Genomic DNA, 20,824 nt, shown 5'->3' with positions numbered 1-20,824 from the left:
ACCAGAGGACCCACATCTTCAAGGGGCTGGGAGTGAGCCAGGAAGGAGTAGCCTCACAACAGAAGGCAAAAAGAATAAAAAAAGGTGAGGAATACAAGAGTTGGAACCTCCCAGCAGGTGCCCCAGAGCACCGAGGCTATGGGATCCAGTCCATAGTGAACTCACACCAGAGGGCCCACATCCTGAAACTCTGAGGAACCCAGCCGTTGGGTCCTCAGAGCAGAAGGCCCACATCCCCAAGAGGATGGGAACCTGACAGGAGTGTCCTCGCACCCCTGGGCGCACATCAGAACATGTTTGGAGGCCAGCAGTCAGGGCCTGACGCCAGAGGGCCCTCATCACTGAGAGGAGGAGGCTCCCAGAAAGCTCCAAATGTCATCAGATGACCCACATTGCCAAGGCGATGAGTGCCAGCCAGTAAAGTGTGACCTCACAGCAGAGGTCCCCCCTCACAGAAGGTTGAGGAGCCCAGCCAGGATCAGACTCTCACCAGAGGGCCCACAACACCAAGGGGATGGGAACCAGGCAGGAGTGTTCTCACACCAGTGGGGCCACATCATCGTAAGGTGAGGAACCCGGCACATGTGGCCTCAAACCAGAGGACCCCCAAAACAAAGTGTGTGGCAATGAGGCAGGCAGGAATAGCCTCACAACAGAGGGCCCATAGAATATAAATACGAGGAAACCAGCAATTGGAACCTCCCAGCAGGAGGCCCAGAGCACCGAGGCTCTGGGATCCAGGACGGAGTGAACTGACACCAGAGAGCCCACATCATGAAAGTGTGAGCAACCCAGCCGTTGGGACTTCAGAGCAGAAGGCCCACATCACCATGGGGATGGGAAACTGGCAGGTGTGTCCTCGCTCTACTGGGTACACATCAGAAAATGTGGGGAGCCCAGAAGTTACGGCCTGACCCCAGAGGGCCCTCATCACCGAGGGGACGACACACCCCGCAGGCTTTAAATGCCACCACAGAGCCCACGTCATCAAGGCGACGTGTGCCAGCCAGGCAGGAGTGACCTCACAGCAGAGGGACCACCTCACAGAAGGCTGAGGAACCGAGCAAGGATCAGACTCTCACCAGAGGGCGCACATCACCAAGGGGATGGGAACAAGGCAGGGATGTCCTCGTACCAGTGGTGCCACATCATCGAAAGGTGATTAACCCAGCATATGTGTCCTCAATCCAGAGGACTAACATCACCAAGTGGCTGGGAGTGAGGCAGGCAGGAGTAGCTTCACAACAGAGTGCCCATAGAATAAAATGTGAGGTATCCAGCAGTAGGAACCTCCTAGCAGGTGGCCTAGAGCACCGAGGCTATGGGATCCAGGCCGGTGTGTACTCACACCAGAGGGCCCACATCATGAAACTGTGAGCATCCCAGGCGTTGGACCACAGAGCAGAAAGTCAACATCGACATGGGGACGGGAACCTGGCAGGAGTGTCCTTGCACCACTGGTTGGACATCGAAAAATGTGGGGAGCCCAGCAGTTAGGGCCTGAGGCCAGAGGGGCCTCATCACTGAGGGGAGGAGGATGGCAGCAGGCTCCAACTGCCACAGTAGGGCCCACATCATCACAGCGACGTGTGACAGGCAGGCAGGAGTGACCTCACAGCAGAGGGCCCACCTCACAGAAGGTTGAGGAACACAGCCAGGATCAGACTCTCACCAGAGGACCCACATCACCAAGGGAATGTCAACCAGGAAGAAGTAGCCTCACACCAGTTGGGCCACATCATGGAAAGGTGAGGAACCCAGCACACTTGGCCTCAAAAAAAGAGGATCCACATCACCAAGTTTTGGGGACTAAGGCAGGCAGGAGTTGCCACACAACAGAGGGACCATAGAATAAAAATGGTGAGGAATCCAGTAGCTGTAACCTCCCAGCAGGCGGCCCACAGCCCAGACACTATGGGATACAGGGCGGAGTGGACTCACACCAGAGAGCCCACATCATGAAACTGTGAGCAACCTAGCCGGTGGGACCTCAGAGCAGAAGGCACACATCCCCATGGGGATGGGAACGTGGCAGGAGTGTACTGGCATCACTGGGCGCACATCAGAAAACGTGGGGAGCCCAGGAGTTAGGGCCTGACACAAGAGTGCCCACATCACCCATGGGTGGAGGCTCCAAGCAGGATCCAACTGCTACCAGAGGGCCCACCTTGCCAAGGGGACGTGTGCCAGTTAGGCAGGAGTGACCTCACAGCAGAGGACCCACCTCACAGAAGGGTGAGGAACCAAGACAGGATCAGACTCTCACCAGAGGGCCTACATCACCAATGGGATGGGAACAAGGCAGGAGTGTCCTCACACCAGTCGGGCCACATCATCGAAAGGTGAGGAACCCAGCACGTGTGGCCTCAATCCAGAGGACCCACAACACAAATGGGCTGGGAATGAGGTAAGCAGGGATAGCCTCACAACAGAGAGCCCATAGAAAAAAAATGTGAGGAATCCAGCAGTTGGCACCTCCCAGCAGGTGGCCAAACGCACCGAGGCTATGGGATCCAGGACAGAGTGAACTCACACCAGAGGACCCACATCATGAGACTGTGAGCAACCCAGTCTTTGGGACAACGGGGCAGAAGCCCCACATCCCCATGGCGATGGGAATCTGGCAGGAGTGTTGTCGCACCACAGGGCACACATCAGAAAATGTGGAAAGACCATCAGTTAGGGCCTGACGCAAGAGGGCCCTCATCACCAAGGGGAGGAGGCTCCCAGCAGGGTAAAACTGCCACCAGAGGGCCAACGTCACCAAGAGGACGTCTGCCAGCCAGGCAGGAGTGACCTCACAGCAGAGGGTGACCTCACAGAAGGGTGAGGAACCCAATCAGGATCAGACTGTCACCAGACGGCCCACATCACCAAGGGAATGGGAACCAGGCAGGAGTGTCCTCACACCAGTGGGGCCACATCATCAAAAGGTGAGGAAACTAGCACATGTGGCCTCAAACCAGAGGACCCACATCACCAAGGGGCTGCGGGTGAGGCAGGCAGGAGTAGTCTCACAACACAGGGCCCATAGAATGAACAAGGTGAGGAATCCAGTTGTTGGAATCTCCCAGCAGGCGGCCTGGCGCACCAAGGCTATGGGATCCAGGCAGGATTGAACTCGCACCAGAGAGCCCACATCATGAAATTGTGAGCAACCCAGCCGTTGGGACCTGAGAGCAGAAGGCCCACATCCCCATGGGGATGGGAACCAGGCAGAAGTGTCCTCGAACCACTGGGAGCACATCAGAAAATGTGGAGAACCCAGCACTTAGGGCCCGATGCAAGAGGACACTCATCACCGAGGGGAGGAGGATCCCAGCAGCCTCCAAGTGCCACCAGAGGGCCCACGTCACCAAGGCAACCTGTACCAGCCAGGTAGGTGTGACCTCACAGCAGAGGGCGCTCCTCACAGAAGGGTGAGGAAACCAGCCAGGATCACACTCTCACCAGAGGGCCCACATCTCCAAGGGAATGGGAAATAGGCAGGAGTGTGCTCACACCAGTGGGGCCACATATCGAAAGGTGAGGAACCCATTACATGTGGCCTCAAACCAGAGAACCCACATCACCAATGGGCTGGGAATGAGGCAGGCAGGAGTAGCCGCACAACATAGGGCCCATAGAATAAAAAGTTGAGGAAACCAGCAGTTGGAACCTCTGAGCAGGCAGCCCAGAACAGCGAGGCTATGGGATCCAGGCAGGAGTGAAGTCACAACAGAGGGCCTACATCATGAAACTGTAAGCAACCCAGCCTTTGGGACCTCAGAGCACAAGGCCCACATTCCCATTGGGACGGGAACCTTGCAGGAGTGTCCTCGCATGACTGGGCGCGCATCAGAATATGTCGGAATCCCAGCAGTTAGGGCCTAACAGTAGAGGGCCTTCATAACCAAGGGGACGAGGCCACCAGCAGGATCCACCTGCCACTAGAGGGCCCGCGTCGCCAAGGTGACGTGTGCCAGCCAGGCAGGAGTGACCTCACAGAAGAGGGCCCACCTCACACAAGGGTGAGGAACCCAGCCAGGATCAGAATCTCACCAGAGGGTTCACAACACCAAGGGGATGGGAACCAGGCAGGAATTTCCTCACATCAGTATGGCCACATCATCGAAAGTAGAGGAACCCAGCACGTGTGGCCTCAATCCAGAGGACACACATCACCAAGGGGCTGGGAATGAGGCAGGCAGGAGTAGCCTCACAACAGAGCGCCCATAGAATTAAAAGGGTGAGAAATCCAGTAGTTGCGTCCTCCCTGCATGCGGCCCAGAGCACCTAGGCTATGGGATCAAGGCCGGAGTGAACTCACACCAGAGGGCCCACATCATGAAGCTGTGAGCAAGCCAGCCGTTGGGACGTCAGAGCAGAATTCCCACATCCCCATGGTGATGGCAACTTGGGAGGAGTGTCTTCGCACCAGTGGACGCAAATCCGAAATTGTGGTGAGCCCAGAGCAGCTAGTGCCTGATGCAAGAGGGCCCTCATCACCAAAGGGAGAGCCTCCCAGCCAGATCCAAGTGCCACCAGAGGGCCCACGTTGCCTAGGAGCCGTGTGCCAGCCAGGCACTTGTGACCTCACAGCAGAGGGCTCACCGCACGGAAGGGTGAGGAACACAGCCAGGATCAGACTCTCACCAGAGGTCCCACATAACCAAGGGGATGGGTATAAGGCAGGAGTTTCCTCACAACAGAGGGGCCATGTCATCGAAAGGTGAGCAACCCAGCACATGTGGCATCAAACCAGAGGAACCACATCACCAAAGGGCTGGAAGAGAGTCAGGCAGGAGTAGCCTCACAATGGAGAGTCAATAGAATTAAAAGAGTGAGGAATTCAGCAGCTGGATCTTCCCATCAGGTGGCCCACAGCACTGAGGCTATGGGATCAAGGCCGGAGTGATCTCACAGCAGAGGGCCCACATCATGAAACTGTGAGCAAGCCAGCTGTTGGGACCTCAGAGCAGAAGGCCCACATCCCCATGGTGATGGGAACCTGGCAGGAGTTTCTTCGCACCACTGGGCGCACATCAGAAAATGTGGGGAGCCCAGATGTAAGGCCCTGAAACCAGAGGGCCCTCATCACCGAGGGGAGGAGGCTCCCAGCCGGGTGCAACTGCCACCAGAGGGTCCACGTCACCAAGGTGACGTGAGCCAGCCAGGCAGGAATGTCCTCACAGCAGAGGGCGACCTCACAGAAGGTTGAGGAACCCAATCAGTATCAGACTGTCACCAGACGGCCCACATCACCAAGGGAATGGGAACCAGGCAGGAGTGTCCTCACACCAGTGGGGCCACATCATCAAAAGGTGAGGAAACTAGCACATGTGGCCTCAAACCAGAGGACCCTCATCACCAAGGGGCTGCGGGTGAGGCAGGCAGGAGTAGTCTCACAACACAGGGCCCATAGAATGAACAAGGTGAGGAATCCAGATGTTGGAATCTCCCAGCAGGTGGCCTGGCGCACCAAGGCTATGGGATCCAGGCAGGATTGAACTCACACCAGAGAGCCCACATCATGAAATTGTGAGCAACCCAGCCGTTGGGACCTGAGAGCAGAAGGCCCACATCCCCATGGGGATGGGAACCAGGCAGGAGTGTCCTCGAACCACTGGGAGCACATCAGAAAATGTGGAGAACCCAGCACTTAGGGCCCGATGCAAGAGGACACTCATCACCGAGGGGAGGAGGATCCCAGCAGCCTCCAAGTGCCACCAGAGGGCCCACGTCACCAAGGCAACCTGTACCAGCCAGGTAGGTGTGACCTCACAGCAGAGGGCGCTCCTCACAGAAGGGTGAGGAAACCAGCCAGGATCACACTCTCACCAGAGGTCCCACATAACCAAGGGGATGGGTATGAGGCAGGAGTTTCCTCACAACAGAGGGGCCATATCATCGAAAGGTGAGCAACCCAGCACATGTGGCATCAAACCAGAGGAACCACATCACCAAAGGGCTGGAAGAGAGTCAGGCAGGAGTAACCTCACAACGGAGAGTCGATAGAATTAAAAGAGTGAGGAATTCAGCAGCTGGGTCTTCCCATCAGGTGGCCCACAGCACTGAGGCTATGGGATCAAGGCCGGAGTGAACTCACAGCAGAGGGCCCACATCATGAAACTGTGAGCAAGCCAGCTCTTGAGACCTCAGAGCAGAAGGCCCACAACCCCATGGTGATGGGAACCTTGCAGGAGTGTCCTCGCACCACTGGGCGCACATCAGAAAATGTGGGGAGCCCAGAAGGAAGGCCCTGAAACCAGAGGGCCCTCATCACTGAGGGGAGGAGGCTCCCAGCCGGGTGCAACTGCCACCAGAGGGTCCACGTCACCAAGGTGACGTGAGCCAGCCAGGCAGGAATGTCCTCACAGCAGAGGGCCCACCTGACAGTAGGATGAGGTACCCAGCCAGGATCAGACTCTCACCAGAGGGCCCACATCATGAAACTGTGAGAAAGCCAGCCTTTGGGACTTCAGAGCAGAAGTCCTACATCCCCATGGGGATGGGAAACTGGCAGGCGTGTCCTCGCACCAGTGGGTGCACATCAGAAATTGTAGGGAGCCCAGAAGTTAGGGCCTGACGCCAGAGGGCCCTCATCAAAGAGGGGATGTGAATCCCAGCAGGATCCAACTGACACCAGAGGGCCCACGTTGCCAAGGGGACGTGTGCCAACCAGGCAGGAGTGACCTCACAGCACAGGGTCCACCTCACAGAAGCTTGAGGAACCCAGCTAGGATCAGACTTTCACCAGAGGGCCCACCTCACGAAGAGGATGGGAACCAGGCAGGAGTGTCCTCACATCAGTGGGTCCACATCCTCGAAAGGTGAAGAACCCAGCACATGTGTCCTCAAACCAGAGGACCCACATCTTCAAGGGGCTGGGAGTGAGCCAGGAAGGAGTAGCCTCACAACAGAAGGCAAAAAGAATAAAAAAAGGTGAGGAATACAAGAGTTGGAACCTCCCAGCAGGTGCCCCAGAGCACCGAGGCTATGGGATCCAGTCCATAGTGAACTCACACCAGAGGGCCCACATCCTGAAACTCTGAGGAACCCAGCCGTTGGGTCCTCAGAGCAGAAGGCCCACATCCCCAAGAGGATGGGAACCTGACAGGAGTGTCCTCGCACCCCTGGGCGCACATCAGAACATGTTTGGAGGCCAGCAGTCAGGGCCTGACGCCAGAGGGCCCTCATCACTGAGAGGAGGAGGCTCCCAGAAAGCTCCAAATGTCATCAGATGACCCACATTGCCAAGGCGATGAGTGCCAGCCAGTAAAGTGTGACCTCACAGCAGAGGTCCCCCCTCACAGAAGGTTGAGGAGCCCAGCCAGGATCAGACTCTCACCAGAGGGCCCACAACACCAAGGGGATGGGAACCAGGCAGGAGTGTTCTCACACCAGTGGGGCCACATCATCGTAAGGTGAGGAACCCGGCACATGTGGCCTCAAACCAGAGGACCCCCAAAACAAAGTGTGTGGCAATGAGGCAGGCAGGAATAGCCTCACAACAGAGGGCCCATAGAATATAAATATGAGGAAACCAGCAATTGGAACCTCCCAGCAGGAGGCCCAGAGCACCGAGGCTCTGGGATCCAGGACGGAGTGAACTGACACCAGAGAGCCCACATCATGAAAGTGTGAGCAACCCAGCCGTTGGGACTTCAGAGCAGAAGGCCCACATCACCATGGGGATGGGAAACTGGCAGGTGTGTCCTCGCTCTACTGGGTACACATCAGAAAATGTGGGGAGCCCAGAAGTTACGGCCTGACCCCAGAGGGCCCTCATCACCGAGGGGACGACACACCCCGCAGGCTTTAAATGCCACCACAGAGCCCACGTCATCAAGGCGACGTGTGCCAGCCAGGCAGGAGTGACCTCACAGCAGAGGGACCACCTCACAGAAGGCTGAGGAACCGAGCAAGGATCAGACTCTCACCAGAGGGCGCACATCACCAAGGGGATGGGAACAAGGCAGGGATGTCCTCGTACCAGTGGTGCCACATCATCGAAAGGTGATTAACCCAGCATATGTGTCCTCAATCCAGAGGACTAACATCACCAAGTGGCTGGGAGTGAGGCAGGCAGGAGTAGCTTCACAACAGAGTGCCCATAGAATAAAATGTGAGGTATCCAGCAGTAGGAACCTCCTAGCAGGTGGCCTAGAGCACCGAGGCTATGGGATCCAGGCCGGTGTGTACTCACACCAGAGGGCCCACATCATGAAACTGTGAGCATCCCAGGCGTTGGACCACAGAGCAGAAAGTCAACATCGACATGGGGACGGGAACCTGGCAGGAGTGTCCTTGCACCACTGGTTGGACATCGAAAAATGTGGGGAGCCCAGCAGTTAGGGCCTGAGGCCAGAGGGGCCTCATCACTGAGGGGAGGAGGATGGCAGCAGGCTCCAACTGCCACAGTAGGGCCCACATCATCACAGCGACGTGTGACAGGCAGGCAGGAGTGACCTCACAGCAGAGGGCCCACCTCACAGAAGGTTGAGGAACACAGCCAGGATCAGACTCTCACCAGAGGACCCACATCACCAAGGGAATGTCAACCAGGAAGAAGTAGCCTCACACCAGTTGGGCCACATCATGGAAAGGTGAGGAACCCAGCACACTTGGCCCCAAAAAAAGGGGATCCACATCACCAAGTTTTGGGGACTAAGGCAGGCAGGAGTTGCCACACAACAGAGGGACCATAGAATAAAAATGGTGAGGAATCCAGTAGCTGTAACCTCCCAGCAGGCGGCCCACAGCCCAGACACTATGGGATACAGGGCGGAGTGGACTCACACCAGAGAGCCCACATCATGAAACTGTGAGCAACCTAGCCGGTGGGACCTCAGAGCAGAAGGCACACATCCCCATGGGGATGGGAACGTGGCAGGAGTGTACTGGCATCACTGGGCGCACATCAGAAAACGTGGGGAGCCCAGGAGTTAGGGCCTGACACAAGAGTGCCCACATCACCCATGGGTGGAGGCTCCAAGCAGGATCCAACTGCTACCAGAGGGCCCACCTTGCCAAGGGGACGTGTGCCAGTTAGGCAGGAGTGACCTCACAGCAGAGGACCCACCTCACAGAAGGGTGAGGAACCAAGACAGGATCAGACTCTCACCAGAGGGCCTACATCACCAATGGGATGGGAACAAGGCAGGAGTGTCCTCACACCAGTCGGGCCACATCATCGAAAGGTGAGGAACCCAGCACGTGTGGCCTCAATCCAGAGGACCCACAACACAAATGGGCTGGGAATGAGGTAAGCAGGGATAGCCTCACAACAGAGAGCCCATAGAAAAAAAATGTGAGGAATCCAGCAGTTGGCACCTCCCAGCAGGTGGCCAAACGCACCGAGGCTATGGGATCCAGGACAGAGTGAACTCACACCAGAGGACCCACATCATGAGACTGTGAGCAACCCAGTCTTTGGGACAACGGGGCAGAAGCCCCACATCCCCATGGCGATGGGAATCTGGCAGGAGTGTTGTCGCACCACAGGGCACACATCAGAAAATGTGGAAAGACCATCAGTTAGGGCCTGACGCAAGAGGGCCCTCATCACCAAGGGGAGGAGGCTCCCAGCAGGGTAAAACTGCCACCAGAGGGCCAACGTCACCAAGAGGACGTCTGCCAGCCAGGCAGGAGTGACCTCACAGCAGAGGGTGACCTCACAGAAGGGTGAGGAACCCAATTAGGATCAGACTGTCACCAGACGGCCCACATCACCAAGGGAATGGGAACCAGGCAGGAGTGTCCTCACACCAGTGGGGCCACATCATCAAAAGGTGAGGAAACTAGCACATGTGGCCTCAAACCAGAGGACCCACATCACCAAGGGGCTGCGGGTGAGGCAGGCAGGAGTAGTCTCACAACACAGGGCCCATAGAATGAACAAGGTGAGGAATCCAGTTGTTGGAATCTCCCAGCAGGCGGCCTGGCGCACCAAGGCTATGGGATCCAGGCAGGATTGAACTCGCACCAGAGAGCCCACATCATGAAATTGTGAGCAACCCAGCCGTTGGGACCTGAGAGCAGAAGGCCCACATCCCCATGGGGATGGGAACCAGGCAGAAGTGTCCTCGAACCACTGGGAGCACATCAGAAAATGTGGAGAACCCAGCACTTAGGGCCCGATGCAAGAGGACACTCATCACCGAGGGGAGGAGGATCCCAGCAGCCTCCAAGTGCCACCAGAGGGCCCACGTCACCAAGGCAACCTGTACCAGCCAGGTAGGTGTGACCTCACAGCAGAGGGCGCTCCTCACAGAAGGGTGAGGAAACCAGCCAGGATCACACTCTCACCAGAGGGCCCACATCTCCAAGGGAATGGGAAATAGGCAGGAGTGTGCTCACACCAGTGGGGCCACATATCGAAAGGTGAGGAACCCATTACATGTGGCCTCAAACCAGAGAACCCACATCACCAATGGGCTGGGAATGAGGCAGGCAGGAGTAGCCGCACAACATAGGGCCCATAGAATAAAAAGTTGAGGAAACCAGCAGTTGGAACCTCTGAGCAGGCAGCCCAGAACAGCGAGGCTATGGGATCCAGGCAGGAGTGAAGTCACAACAGAGGGCCTACATCATGAAACTGTAAGCAACCCAGCCTTTGGGACCTCAGAGCACAAGGCCCACATTCCCATTGGGACGGGAACCTTGCAGGAGTGTCCTCGCATGACTGGGCGCGCATCAGAATATGTCGGAATCCCAGCAGTTAGGGCCTAACAGTAGAGGGCCTTCATAACCAAGGGGACGAGGCCACCAGCAGGATCCACCTGCCACTAGAGGGCCCGCGTCGCCAAGGTGACGTGTGCCAGCCAGGCAGGAGTGACCTCACAGAAGAGGGCCCACCTCACACAAGGGTGAGGAACCCAGCCAGGATCAGAATCTCACCAGAGGGTTCACAACACCAAGGGGATGGGAACCAGGCAGGAATTTCCTCACATCAGTATGGCCACATCATCGAAAGTAGAGGAACCCAGCACGTGTGGCCTCAATCCAGAGGACACACATCACCAAGGGGCTGGGAATGAGGCAGGCAGGAGTAGCCTCACAACAGAGCGCCCATAGAATTAAAAGGGTGAGAAATCCAGTAGTTGCGTCCTCCCTGCATGCGGCCCAGAGCACCTAGGCTATGGGATCAAGGCCGGAGTGAACTCACACCAGAGGGCCCACATCATGAAGCTGTGAGCAAGCCAGCCGTTGGGACGTCAGAGCAGAATTCCCACATCCCCATGGTGATGGCAACTTGGGAGGAGTGTCTTCGCACCAGTGGATGCAAATCCGAAATTGTGGTGAGCCCAGAGCAGCTAGTGCCTGATGCAAGAGGGCCCTCATCACCAAAGGGAGAGCCTCCCAGCCAGATCCAAGTGCCACCAGAGGGCCCACGTTGCCTAGGAGCCGTGTGCCAGCCAGGCACTTGTGACCTCACAGCAGAGGGCTCACCGCACGGAAGGCTGAGGAACACAGCCAGGATCAGACTCTCACCAGAGGTCCCACATAACCAAGGGGATGGGTATAAGGCAGGAGTTTCCTCACAACAGAGGGGCCATGTCATCGAAAGGTGAGCAACCCAGCACATGTGGCATCAAACCAGAGGAACCACATCACCAAAGGGCTGGAAGAGAGTCAGGCAGGAGTAGCCTCACAATGGAGAGTCAATAGAATTAAAAGAGTGAGGAATTCAGCAGCTGGATCTTCCCATCAGGTGGCCCACAGCACTGAGGCTATGGGATCAAGGCCGGAGTGATCTCACAGCAGAGGGCCCACATCATGAAACTGTGAGCAAGCCAGCTGTTGGGACCTCAGAGCAGAAGGCCCACATCCCCATGGTGATGGGAACCTTGCAGGAGTGTCTTCGCACCACTGGGCGCACATCAGAAAATGTGGGGAGCCCAGATGTAAGGCCCTGAAACCAGAGGGCCCTCATCACCGAGGGGAGGAGGCTCCCAGCCGGGTGCAACTGCCACCAGAGGGTCCACGTCACCAAGGTGACGTGAGCCAGCCAGGCAGGAATGTCCTCACAGCAGAGGGCGACCTCACAGAAGGTTGAGGAACCCAATCAGTATCAGACTGTCACCAGACGGCCCACATCACCAAGGGAATGGGAACCAGGCAGGAGTGTCCTCACACCAGTGGGGCCACATCATCAAAAGGTGAGGAAACTAGCACATGTGGCCTCAAACCAGAGGACCCTCATCACCAAGGGGCTGCGGGTGAGGCAGGCAGGAGTAGTCTCACAACACAGGGGCCATAGAATGAACAAGGTGAGGAATCCAGTTGTTGGAATCTCCCAGCAGGTGGCCTGGCGCACCAAGGCTATGGGATCCAGGCAGGATTGAACTCACACCAGAGAGCCCACATCATGAAATTGTGAGCAACCCAGCCGTTGGGACCTGAGAGCAGAAGGCCCACATCCCCATGGGGATGGGAACCAGGCAGGAGTGTCCTCGAACCACTGGGAGCACATCAGAAAAGGTGGAGAACCCAGCTCTTAGTGCCCGATGCAAGAGGACACTCATCACCGGGGGGAGGAGGATCCCAGCAGCCTCCAAGTGCCACCAGAGGGCCCACGTCACCAAGGCAACCTGTACCAGCCAGGTAGGTGTGACCTCACAGCAGAGGGCGCTCCTCACAGAAGGGTGAGGAAACCAGCCAGGATCACACTCTCACCAGAGGTCCCACATAACCAAGGGGATGGGTATGAGGCAGGAGTTTCCTCACAACAGAGGGGCCATATCATCGAAAGGTGAGCAACCCAGCACATGTGGCATCAAACCAGAGGAACCACATCACCAAAGGGCTGGAAGAGAGTCAGGCAGGAGTAACCTCACAACGGAGAGTCGATAGAATTAAAAGAGTGAGGAATTCAGCAGCTGGATCTTCCCATCAGGTGGCCCACAGCACTGAGGCTATGGGATCAAGGCCGGAGTGAACTCACAGCAGAGGGCCCACATCATGAAACTGTGAGCAAGCCAGCTCTTGAGACCTCAGAGCAGAAGGCCCACAACCCCATGGTGATGGGAACCTTGCAGGAGTGTCCTCGCACCACTGGGCGCACATCAGAAAATGTGGGGAGCCCAGAAGGAAGGCCCTGAAACCAGAGGGCCCTCATCACTGAGGGGAGGAGGCTCCCAGCCGGGTGCAACTGCCACCAGAGGGTCCACGTCACCAAGGTGACGTGAGCCAGCCAGGCAGGAATGTCCTCACAGCAGAGGGCCCACCTGACAGTAGGGTGAGGTACCCAGCCAGGATCAGACTCTCACCAGAGGGCCCACATCATGAAACTGTGATAAAGCCAGCCTTTGGGACTTCAGAGCAGAAGTCCTACATCCCCATGGGGATGGGAAACTGGCAGGCGTGTCCTCGCACCAGTGGGTGCACATCAGAAATTGTAGGGAGCCCAGAAGTTAGGTCCTGACGCCAGAGGGCCCTCATCAAAGAGGGGATGTGAATCCCAGCAGGATCCAACTGACACCAGAGGGCCCACGTTGCCAAGGGGACGTGTGCCAACCAGGCAGGAGTGACCTCACAGCACAGGGTCCACCTCACAGAAGCTTGAGGAACCCAGCTAGGATCAGACTTTCACCAGAGGGCCCACCTCACGAAGAGGATGGGAACCAGGCAGGAGTGTCCTCACATCAGTGGGTCCACATCCTCGAAAGGTGAAGAACCCAGCACATGTGTCCTCAAACCAGAGGACCCACATCTTCAAGGGGCTGGGAGTGAGCCAGGAAGGAGTAGCCTCACAACAGAAGGCAAAAAGAATAAAAAAAGGTGAGGAATACAAGAGTTGGAACCTCCCAGCAGGCGCCCCAGAGCACCGAGGCTATGGGATCCAGTCCATAGTGAACTCACACCAGAGGGCCCACATCCTGAAACTCTGAGGAACCCAGCCGTTGGGTCCTCAGAGCAGAAGGCCCACATCCCCAAGAGGATGGGAACCTGACAGGAGTGTCCTCGCACCCCTGGGCGCACATCAGAACATGTTTGGAGGCCAGCAGTCAGGGCCTGACGCCAGAGGACCCTAATCACTGAGAGGAGGAGGCTCCCAGAAAGCTCCAAATGTCATCAGATGACCCACATTGCCAAGGCGATGAGTGCCAGCCAGTAAAGTGTGACCTCACAGCAGAGGTCCCCCCTCACAGAAGGTTGAGGAGCCCAGCCAGGATCAGACTCTCACCAGAGGGCCCACAACACCAAGGGGATGGGAACCAGGCAGGAGTGTTCTCACACCAGTGGGGCCACATCATCGTAAGGTGAGGAACCCGGCACATGTGGCCTCAAACCAGAGGACCCCCAAAACAAAGTGTGTGGCAATGAGGCAGGCAGGAATAGCCTCACAACAGAGGGCCCATAGAATATAAATACGAGGAAACCAGCAATTGGAACCTCCCAACAGGAGGCCCAGAGCACCGAGGCTCTGGGATCCAGGACGGAGTGAACTGACACCAGAGAGCCCAGATCATGAAAGTGTGAGCAACCCAGCCGTTGGGACTTCAGAGCAGAAGGCCCACATCACCATGGGGATGGGAAACTGGCAGGTGTGTCCTCGCTCTACTGGGTACACATCAGAAAATGTGGGGAGCCCAGAAGTTACGGCCTGACCCCAGAGGGCCCTCATCACCGAGGGGACGACACACCCCGCAGGCTTTAAATGCCACCACAGAGCCCACGTCATCAAGGCGACGTGTGCCAGCCAGGCAGGAGTGACCTCACAGCAGAGGGACCACCTCACAGAAGGCTGAGGAACCGAGCAAGGATCAGACTCTCACCAGAGGGCGCACATCACCAAGGGGATGGGAACAAGGCAGGGATGTCCTCGTACCAGTGGTGCCACATCATCGAAAGGTGATTAACCCAGCATATGTGTCCTCAATCCAGAGGACTAACATCACCAAGTGGCTGGGAGTGAGGCAGGCAGGAGTAGCTTCACAACAGAGTGCCCATAGAATAAAATGTGAGGTATCCAGCAGTAGGAACCTCCTAGCAGGTGGCCTAGAGCACCGAGGCTATGGGATCCAGGTCGGTGTGTACTCACACCAGAGGGCCCACATCATGAAACTGTGAGCATCCCAGGCGTTGGACCACAGAGCAGAAAGTCAACATCGACATGGGGACGGGAACCTGGCAGGAGTGTCCTTGCACCACTGGTTGGACATCGAAAAATGTGGGGAGCCCAGCAGTTAGGGCCTGAGGCCAGAGGGGCCTCATCACTGAGGGGAGGAGGATGGCAGCAGGCTCCAACTGCCACAGTAGGGCCCACATCATCACAGCGACGTGTGACAGGCAGGCAGGAGTGACCTCACAGCAGAGGGCCCACCTCACAGAAGGTTGAGGAGCACAGCCAGGATCAGACTCTCACCAGAGGACCCACATCACCAAGGGAATGTCAACCAGGAAGAAGTAGCCTCACACCAGTTGGGCCACATCATGGAAAGGTGAGGAACCCAGCACACTTGGCCTCAAAAAAAGAGGATCCACATCACCAAGTTTTGGGGACTAAGGCAGGCAGGAGTTGCCACACAACAGAGGGACCATAGAATAAAAATGGTGAGGAATCCAGTAGCTGTAACCTCCCAGCAGGCGGCCCACAGCCCAGACACTATGGGATACAGGGCGGAGTGGACTCACACCAGAGAGCCCACATCATGAAACTGTGAGCAACCTAGCCGGTGGGACCTCAGAGCAGAAGGCACACATCCCCATGGGGATGGGAACGTGGCAGGAGTGTACTGGCATCACTGGGCGCACATCAGAAAACGTGGGGAGCCCAGGAGTTAGGGCCTGACACAAGAGTGCCCACATCACCCATGGGTGGAGGCTCCAAGCAGGATCCAACTGCTACCAGAGGGCCCACCTTGCCAAGGGGACGTGTGCCAGTTAGGCAGGAGTGACCTCACAGCAGAGGACCCACCTCACAGAAGGGTGAGGAACCAAGACAGGATCAGACTCTCACCAGAGGGCCTACATCACCAATGGGATGGGAACAAGGCAGGAGTGTCCTCACACCAGTCGGGCCACATCATCGAAAGGTGAGGAACCCAGCACGTGTGGCCTCAATCCAGAGGACCCACAACACAAATGGGCTGGGAATGAGGTAAGCAGGGATAGCCTCACAACAGAGAGCCCATAGAAAAAAAATGTGAGGAATCCAGCAGTTGGCACCTCCCAGCAGGTGGCCAAATGCACCGAGGCTATGGGATCCAGGACAGAGTGAACTCACACCAGAGGACCCACATCATGAGACTGTGAGCAACCCAGTCTTTGGGACAACGGGGCAGAAGCCCCACATCCCCATGGCGATGGGAATCTGGCAGGAGTGTTGTCGCACCACAGGGCACACATCAGAAAATGTGGAAAGGCCATCAGTTAGGGCCTGACGCAAGAGGGCCCTCATCACCAAGGGGAGGAGGCTCCCAGCAGGGTAAAACTGCCACCAGAGGGCCAACGTCACCAAGAGGACGTCTGCCAGCCAGGCAGGAGTGACCTCACAGCAGAGGGCGACCTCACAGAAGGGTGAGGAACCCAATCAGGATCAGACTGTCACCAGACGGCCCACATCACCAAGGGAATGGGAACCAGGCAGGAGTGTCCTCACACCAGTGGGGCCACATCATCAAAAGGTGAGGAAACTAGCACATGTGGCCTCAAACCAGAGGACCCACATCACCAAGGGGCTGCGGGTGAGGCAGGCAGGAGTAGTCTCACAACACAGGGCCCATAGAATGAACAAGGTGAGGAATCCAGTTGTTGGAATCTCCCAGCAGGCGGCCTGGCGCACCAAGGCTATGGGATCCAGGCAGGATTGAACTCACACCAGAGAGCCCACATCATGAAATTGTGAGCAACCCAGCCGTTGGGACCTGAGAGCAGAAGGCCCACATCCCCATGGGGATGGGAACCAGGCAGAAGTGTCCTCGAACCACTGGGAGCACATCAGAAAATGTGGAGAACCCAGCACTTAGGGCCCGATGCAAGAGGACACTCATCACCGAGGGGAGGAGGATCCCAGCAGCCTCCAAGTGCCACCAGAGGGCCCACGTCACCAAGGCAACCTGTACCAGCCAGGTAGGTGTGACCTCACAGCAGAGGGCGCTCCTCACAGAAGGGTGAGGAAACCAGCCAGGATCACACTCTCACCAGAGGGCCCACATCTCCAAGGGAATGGGAAATAGGCAGGAGTGTGCTCACACCAGTGGGGCCACATATCGAAAGGTGAGGAACCCATTACATGTGGCCTCAAACCAGAGAACCCACATCACCAATGGGCTGGGAATGAGGCAGGCAGGAGTAGCCGCACAACATAGGGCCCATAGAATAAAAAGTTGAGGAAACCAGCAGTTGGAACCTCTGAGCAGGCAGCCCAGAACAGCGAGGCTATGGGATCCAGGCAGGAGTGAAGTCACAACAGAGGGCCTACATCATGAAACTGTAAGCAACCCAGCCTTTGGGACCTCAGAGCACAAGGCCCACATTCCCATTGGGACGGGAACCTTGCAGGAGTGTCCTCGCACGACTGGGCGCACATCAGAATATGTTGGAATCCCAGCAGTTAGGGCCTAACAGTAGAGGGCCTTCATAACCAAGGGGACGAGGCCACCACCAGGATCCACCTGCCACTAGAGGGTTCGTGTCGCCAAGGTGACATGTGCCAGCCAGGCAGGAGTGACCTCACAGAAGAGGGCCCACTTCACACAAGGGTGAGGAACCCAGCCAGGATCAGAATCTCACCAGAGGGCTCACAACACCAAGGGGATGGGAACCAGGCAGGAATTTCCTCACATCAGTATGGACACATCATCGAAAGTTGAGGAACCCAGCACGTGTGGCCTCAATCCAGAGGACACACATCATAAAGGGGCTGGGAATGAGGCAGGCAGGAGTAGCCTCACAACAGAGCGCCCATAGAATTAAAAGGGTGAGAAATCCAGTAGTTGCGTCCTCCCTGCATGCGGCACAGAGCACCTAGGCTATGGGATCAAGGCCGGAGTGAACTCACACCAGAGGGCCCACATCATGAAGCTGGGAGCAAGCCAGCCGTTGGGACGTCAGAGCAGAATTCCCACACCCCCATGGTGATGGCAACTTGGGAGGAGTGTCTTCGCACCAGTGGACGCACATCCGAAATTGTGGTGAGCCCAGAGCAGCTAGTGCCTGATGCAAGAGGGCCCTCATCACCAAAGGGAGAGACTCCCAGCCAGATCCAAGTGCCACCAGAGGGCCCACGTTGCCTAGGAGCCGTGTGCCAGCCAGGCACTTGTGACCTCACAGCAGAGGGCTCACCGCACGGAAGGGTGAGGAACACAGCCAGGATCAGACTGTCACCAGAGGTCCCACATAACCAAGGGGATGGGTATGAGGCAGGAGTTTCCTCACAACAGAGGGGCCATGTCATCGAAAGGTGAGCAACCCAGCACATGTGGCATCAAACCAGAGGAACCACATCACCAAAGGGCTGGAAGAGAGTCAGGCAGGAGTAGCCTCACAAGGGAGAGTCGATAGAATTAAAAGAGTGAGTTATTCAGCAGCTGGGTCTTCCCATCAGGTGGCCCACAGCACTGAGGCTATGGGATCAAGGCCGGAGTGAACTCACAGCAGAGGGCCCACATCATGAAACTGTGAGCAAACCAGCTGTTGGGACCTCAGAGCAGAAGGCCCACATCCCCATGGTGATGGGAACCTTGCAGGAGTGTCTTGGCACCACTGGGCGCACATCAGAAAATGTGGGGAGCCCAGATGTAAGGCCCTGAAACCAGAGGGCCCTCATCACCGAGGGGAGGAGGCTCCCAGCCGGGTGCAACTGCCACCAGAGGGTCCACGTCACCAAGGTGACGTGAGCCAGCCAGGCAGGAATGTCCTCACAGCAGAGGGCCCACCTGACAGTAGGGTGAGGTACCCAGCCAGGATCAGACTCTCACCAGAGGGCCCACATCATGAAACTGTGAGAAAGCCAGCCTTTGGGACTTCAGAGCAGGAGTCCTACATCCCCATGGGGATGGGAAACTGGCAGGCGTGTCCTCGCACCAGTGGGTGCACATCAGGAATAGTAGGGAGCCCAGAAGTTAGGGCCTGACGCCAGAGGGCCCTCATCAAAGAGGGGATGAGAATCCCAGCAGGATCCAACTGACACCAGAGGGCCCACGTTGCCAAGGGGACGTGTGCCAACCAGGCAGGAGTGACCTCACAGCACAGGGTCCACCTCACAGAAGCTTGAGGAACCCAGCTAGGATCAGACTTTCACCAGAGGGCCCACCTCACGAAGAGGATGGGAACCAGGCAGGAGTGTCCTCACATCAGTGGGACCACATCCTCGAAAGGTGAAGAACCCAGCACATGTGTCCTCAAACCAGAGGACCCACATCTTCAAGGGGCTGGGAGTGAGCCAGGAAGGAGTAGCCTCACAACAGAAGGCAAAAAGAATAAAAAAAGGTGAGGAATACAAGAGTTGGAACCTCCCAGCAGGCGGCCCAGAGCACCGAGGCTATGGGATCCAGTCCATAGTGAACTCACACCAGAGGGCCCACATCCTGAAACTCTGAGGAACCCAGCCGTTGGGTCCTCAGAGCAGAAGGCCCACATCCCCAAGAGGATGGGAACCTGACAGGAGTGTCCTCGCACCCCTGGGCGCACATCAGAACATGTTTGGAGGCCAGCAGTCAGGGCCTGACGCCAGAGGACCCTAATCACTGAGAGGAGGAGGCTCCCAGAAAGCTCCAAATGTCATCAGATGACCCACATTGCCAAGGCGATGAGTGCCAGCCAGTAAAGTGTGACCTCACAGCAGAGGTCCCCCCTCACAGAAGGTTGAGGAGCCCAGCCAGGATCAGACTCTCACCAGAGGGCCCACAACACCAAGGGGATGGGAACCAGGCAGGAGTGTTCTCACACCAGTGGGGCCACATCATCGTAAGGTGAGGAACCCGGCACATGTGGCCTCAAACCAGAGGACCCCCAAAACAAAGTGTGTGGCAATGAGGCAGGCAGGAATAGCCTCACAACAGAGGGCCCATAGAATATAAATACGAGGAAACCAGCAATTGGAACCTCCCAGCAGGAGGCCCAGAGCACCGAGGCTCTGGGATCCAGGACGGAGTGAACTGACACCAGAGAGCCCACATCATGAAAGTGTGAGCAACCCAGCCGTTGGGACTTCAGAGCAGAAGGCCCACATCACCATGGGGATGGGAAACTGGCAGGTGTGTCCTCGCTCTACTGGGTACACATCAGAAAATGTGGGGAGCCCAGAAGTTACGGCCTGACCCCAGAGGGCCCTCATCACCGAGGGGACGACACACCCCGCAGGCTTTAAATGCCACCACAGAGCCCACGTCATCAAGGCGACGTGTGCCAGCCCGGCAGGAGTGACCTCACAGCAGAGGGACCACCTCACAGAAGGCTGAGGAACCGAGCAAGGATCAGACTCTCACCAGAGGGCGCACATCACCAAGGGGATGGGAACAAGGCAGGGATGTCCTCGTACCAGTGGTGCCACATCATCGAAAGGTGATTAACCCAGCATATGTGTCCTCAATCCAGAGGACTAACATCACCAAGTGGCTGGGAGTGAGGCAGGCAGGAGTAGCTTCACAACAGAGTGCCCATAGAATAAAATGTGAGGTATCCAGCAGTAGGAACCTCCTAGCAGGTGGCCTAGAGCACCGAGGCTATGGGATCCAGGCCGGTGTGTACTCACACCAGAGGGCCCACATCATGAAACTGTGAGCATCCCAGGCGTTGGACCACAGAGCAGAAAGTCAACATCGACATGGGGACGGGAACCTGGCAGGAGTGTCCTTGCACCACTGGTTGGACATCGAAAAATGTGGGGAGCCCA

This window comes from Delphinapterus leucas, chromosome 21, assembly GCF_059928025.1.
Source record: "Delphinapterus leucas isolate spDelLeu-1000000601 "Yukka" chromosome 21, BTC_Dleu_Yukka2, whole genome shotgun sequence".
Lineage (NCBI taxonomy): Eukaryota > Metazoa > Chordata > Mammalia > Artiodactyla > Monodontidae > Delphinapterus > Delphinapterus leucas.
This window is presented reverse-complemented; position numbering follows the sequence as displayed.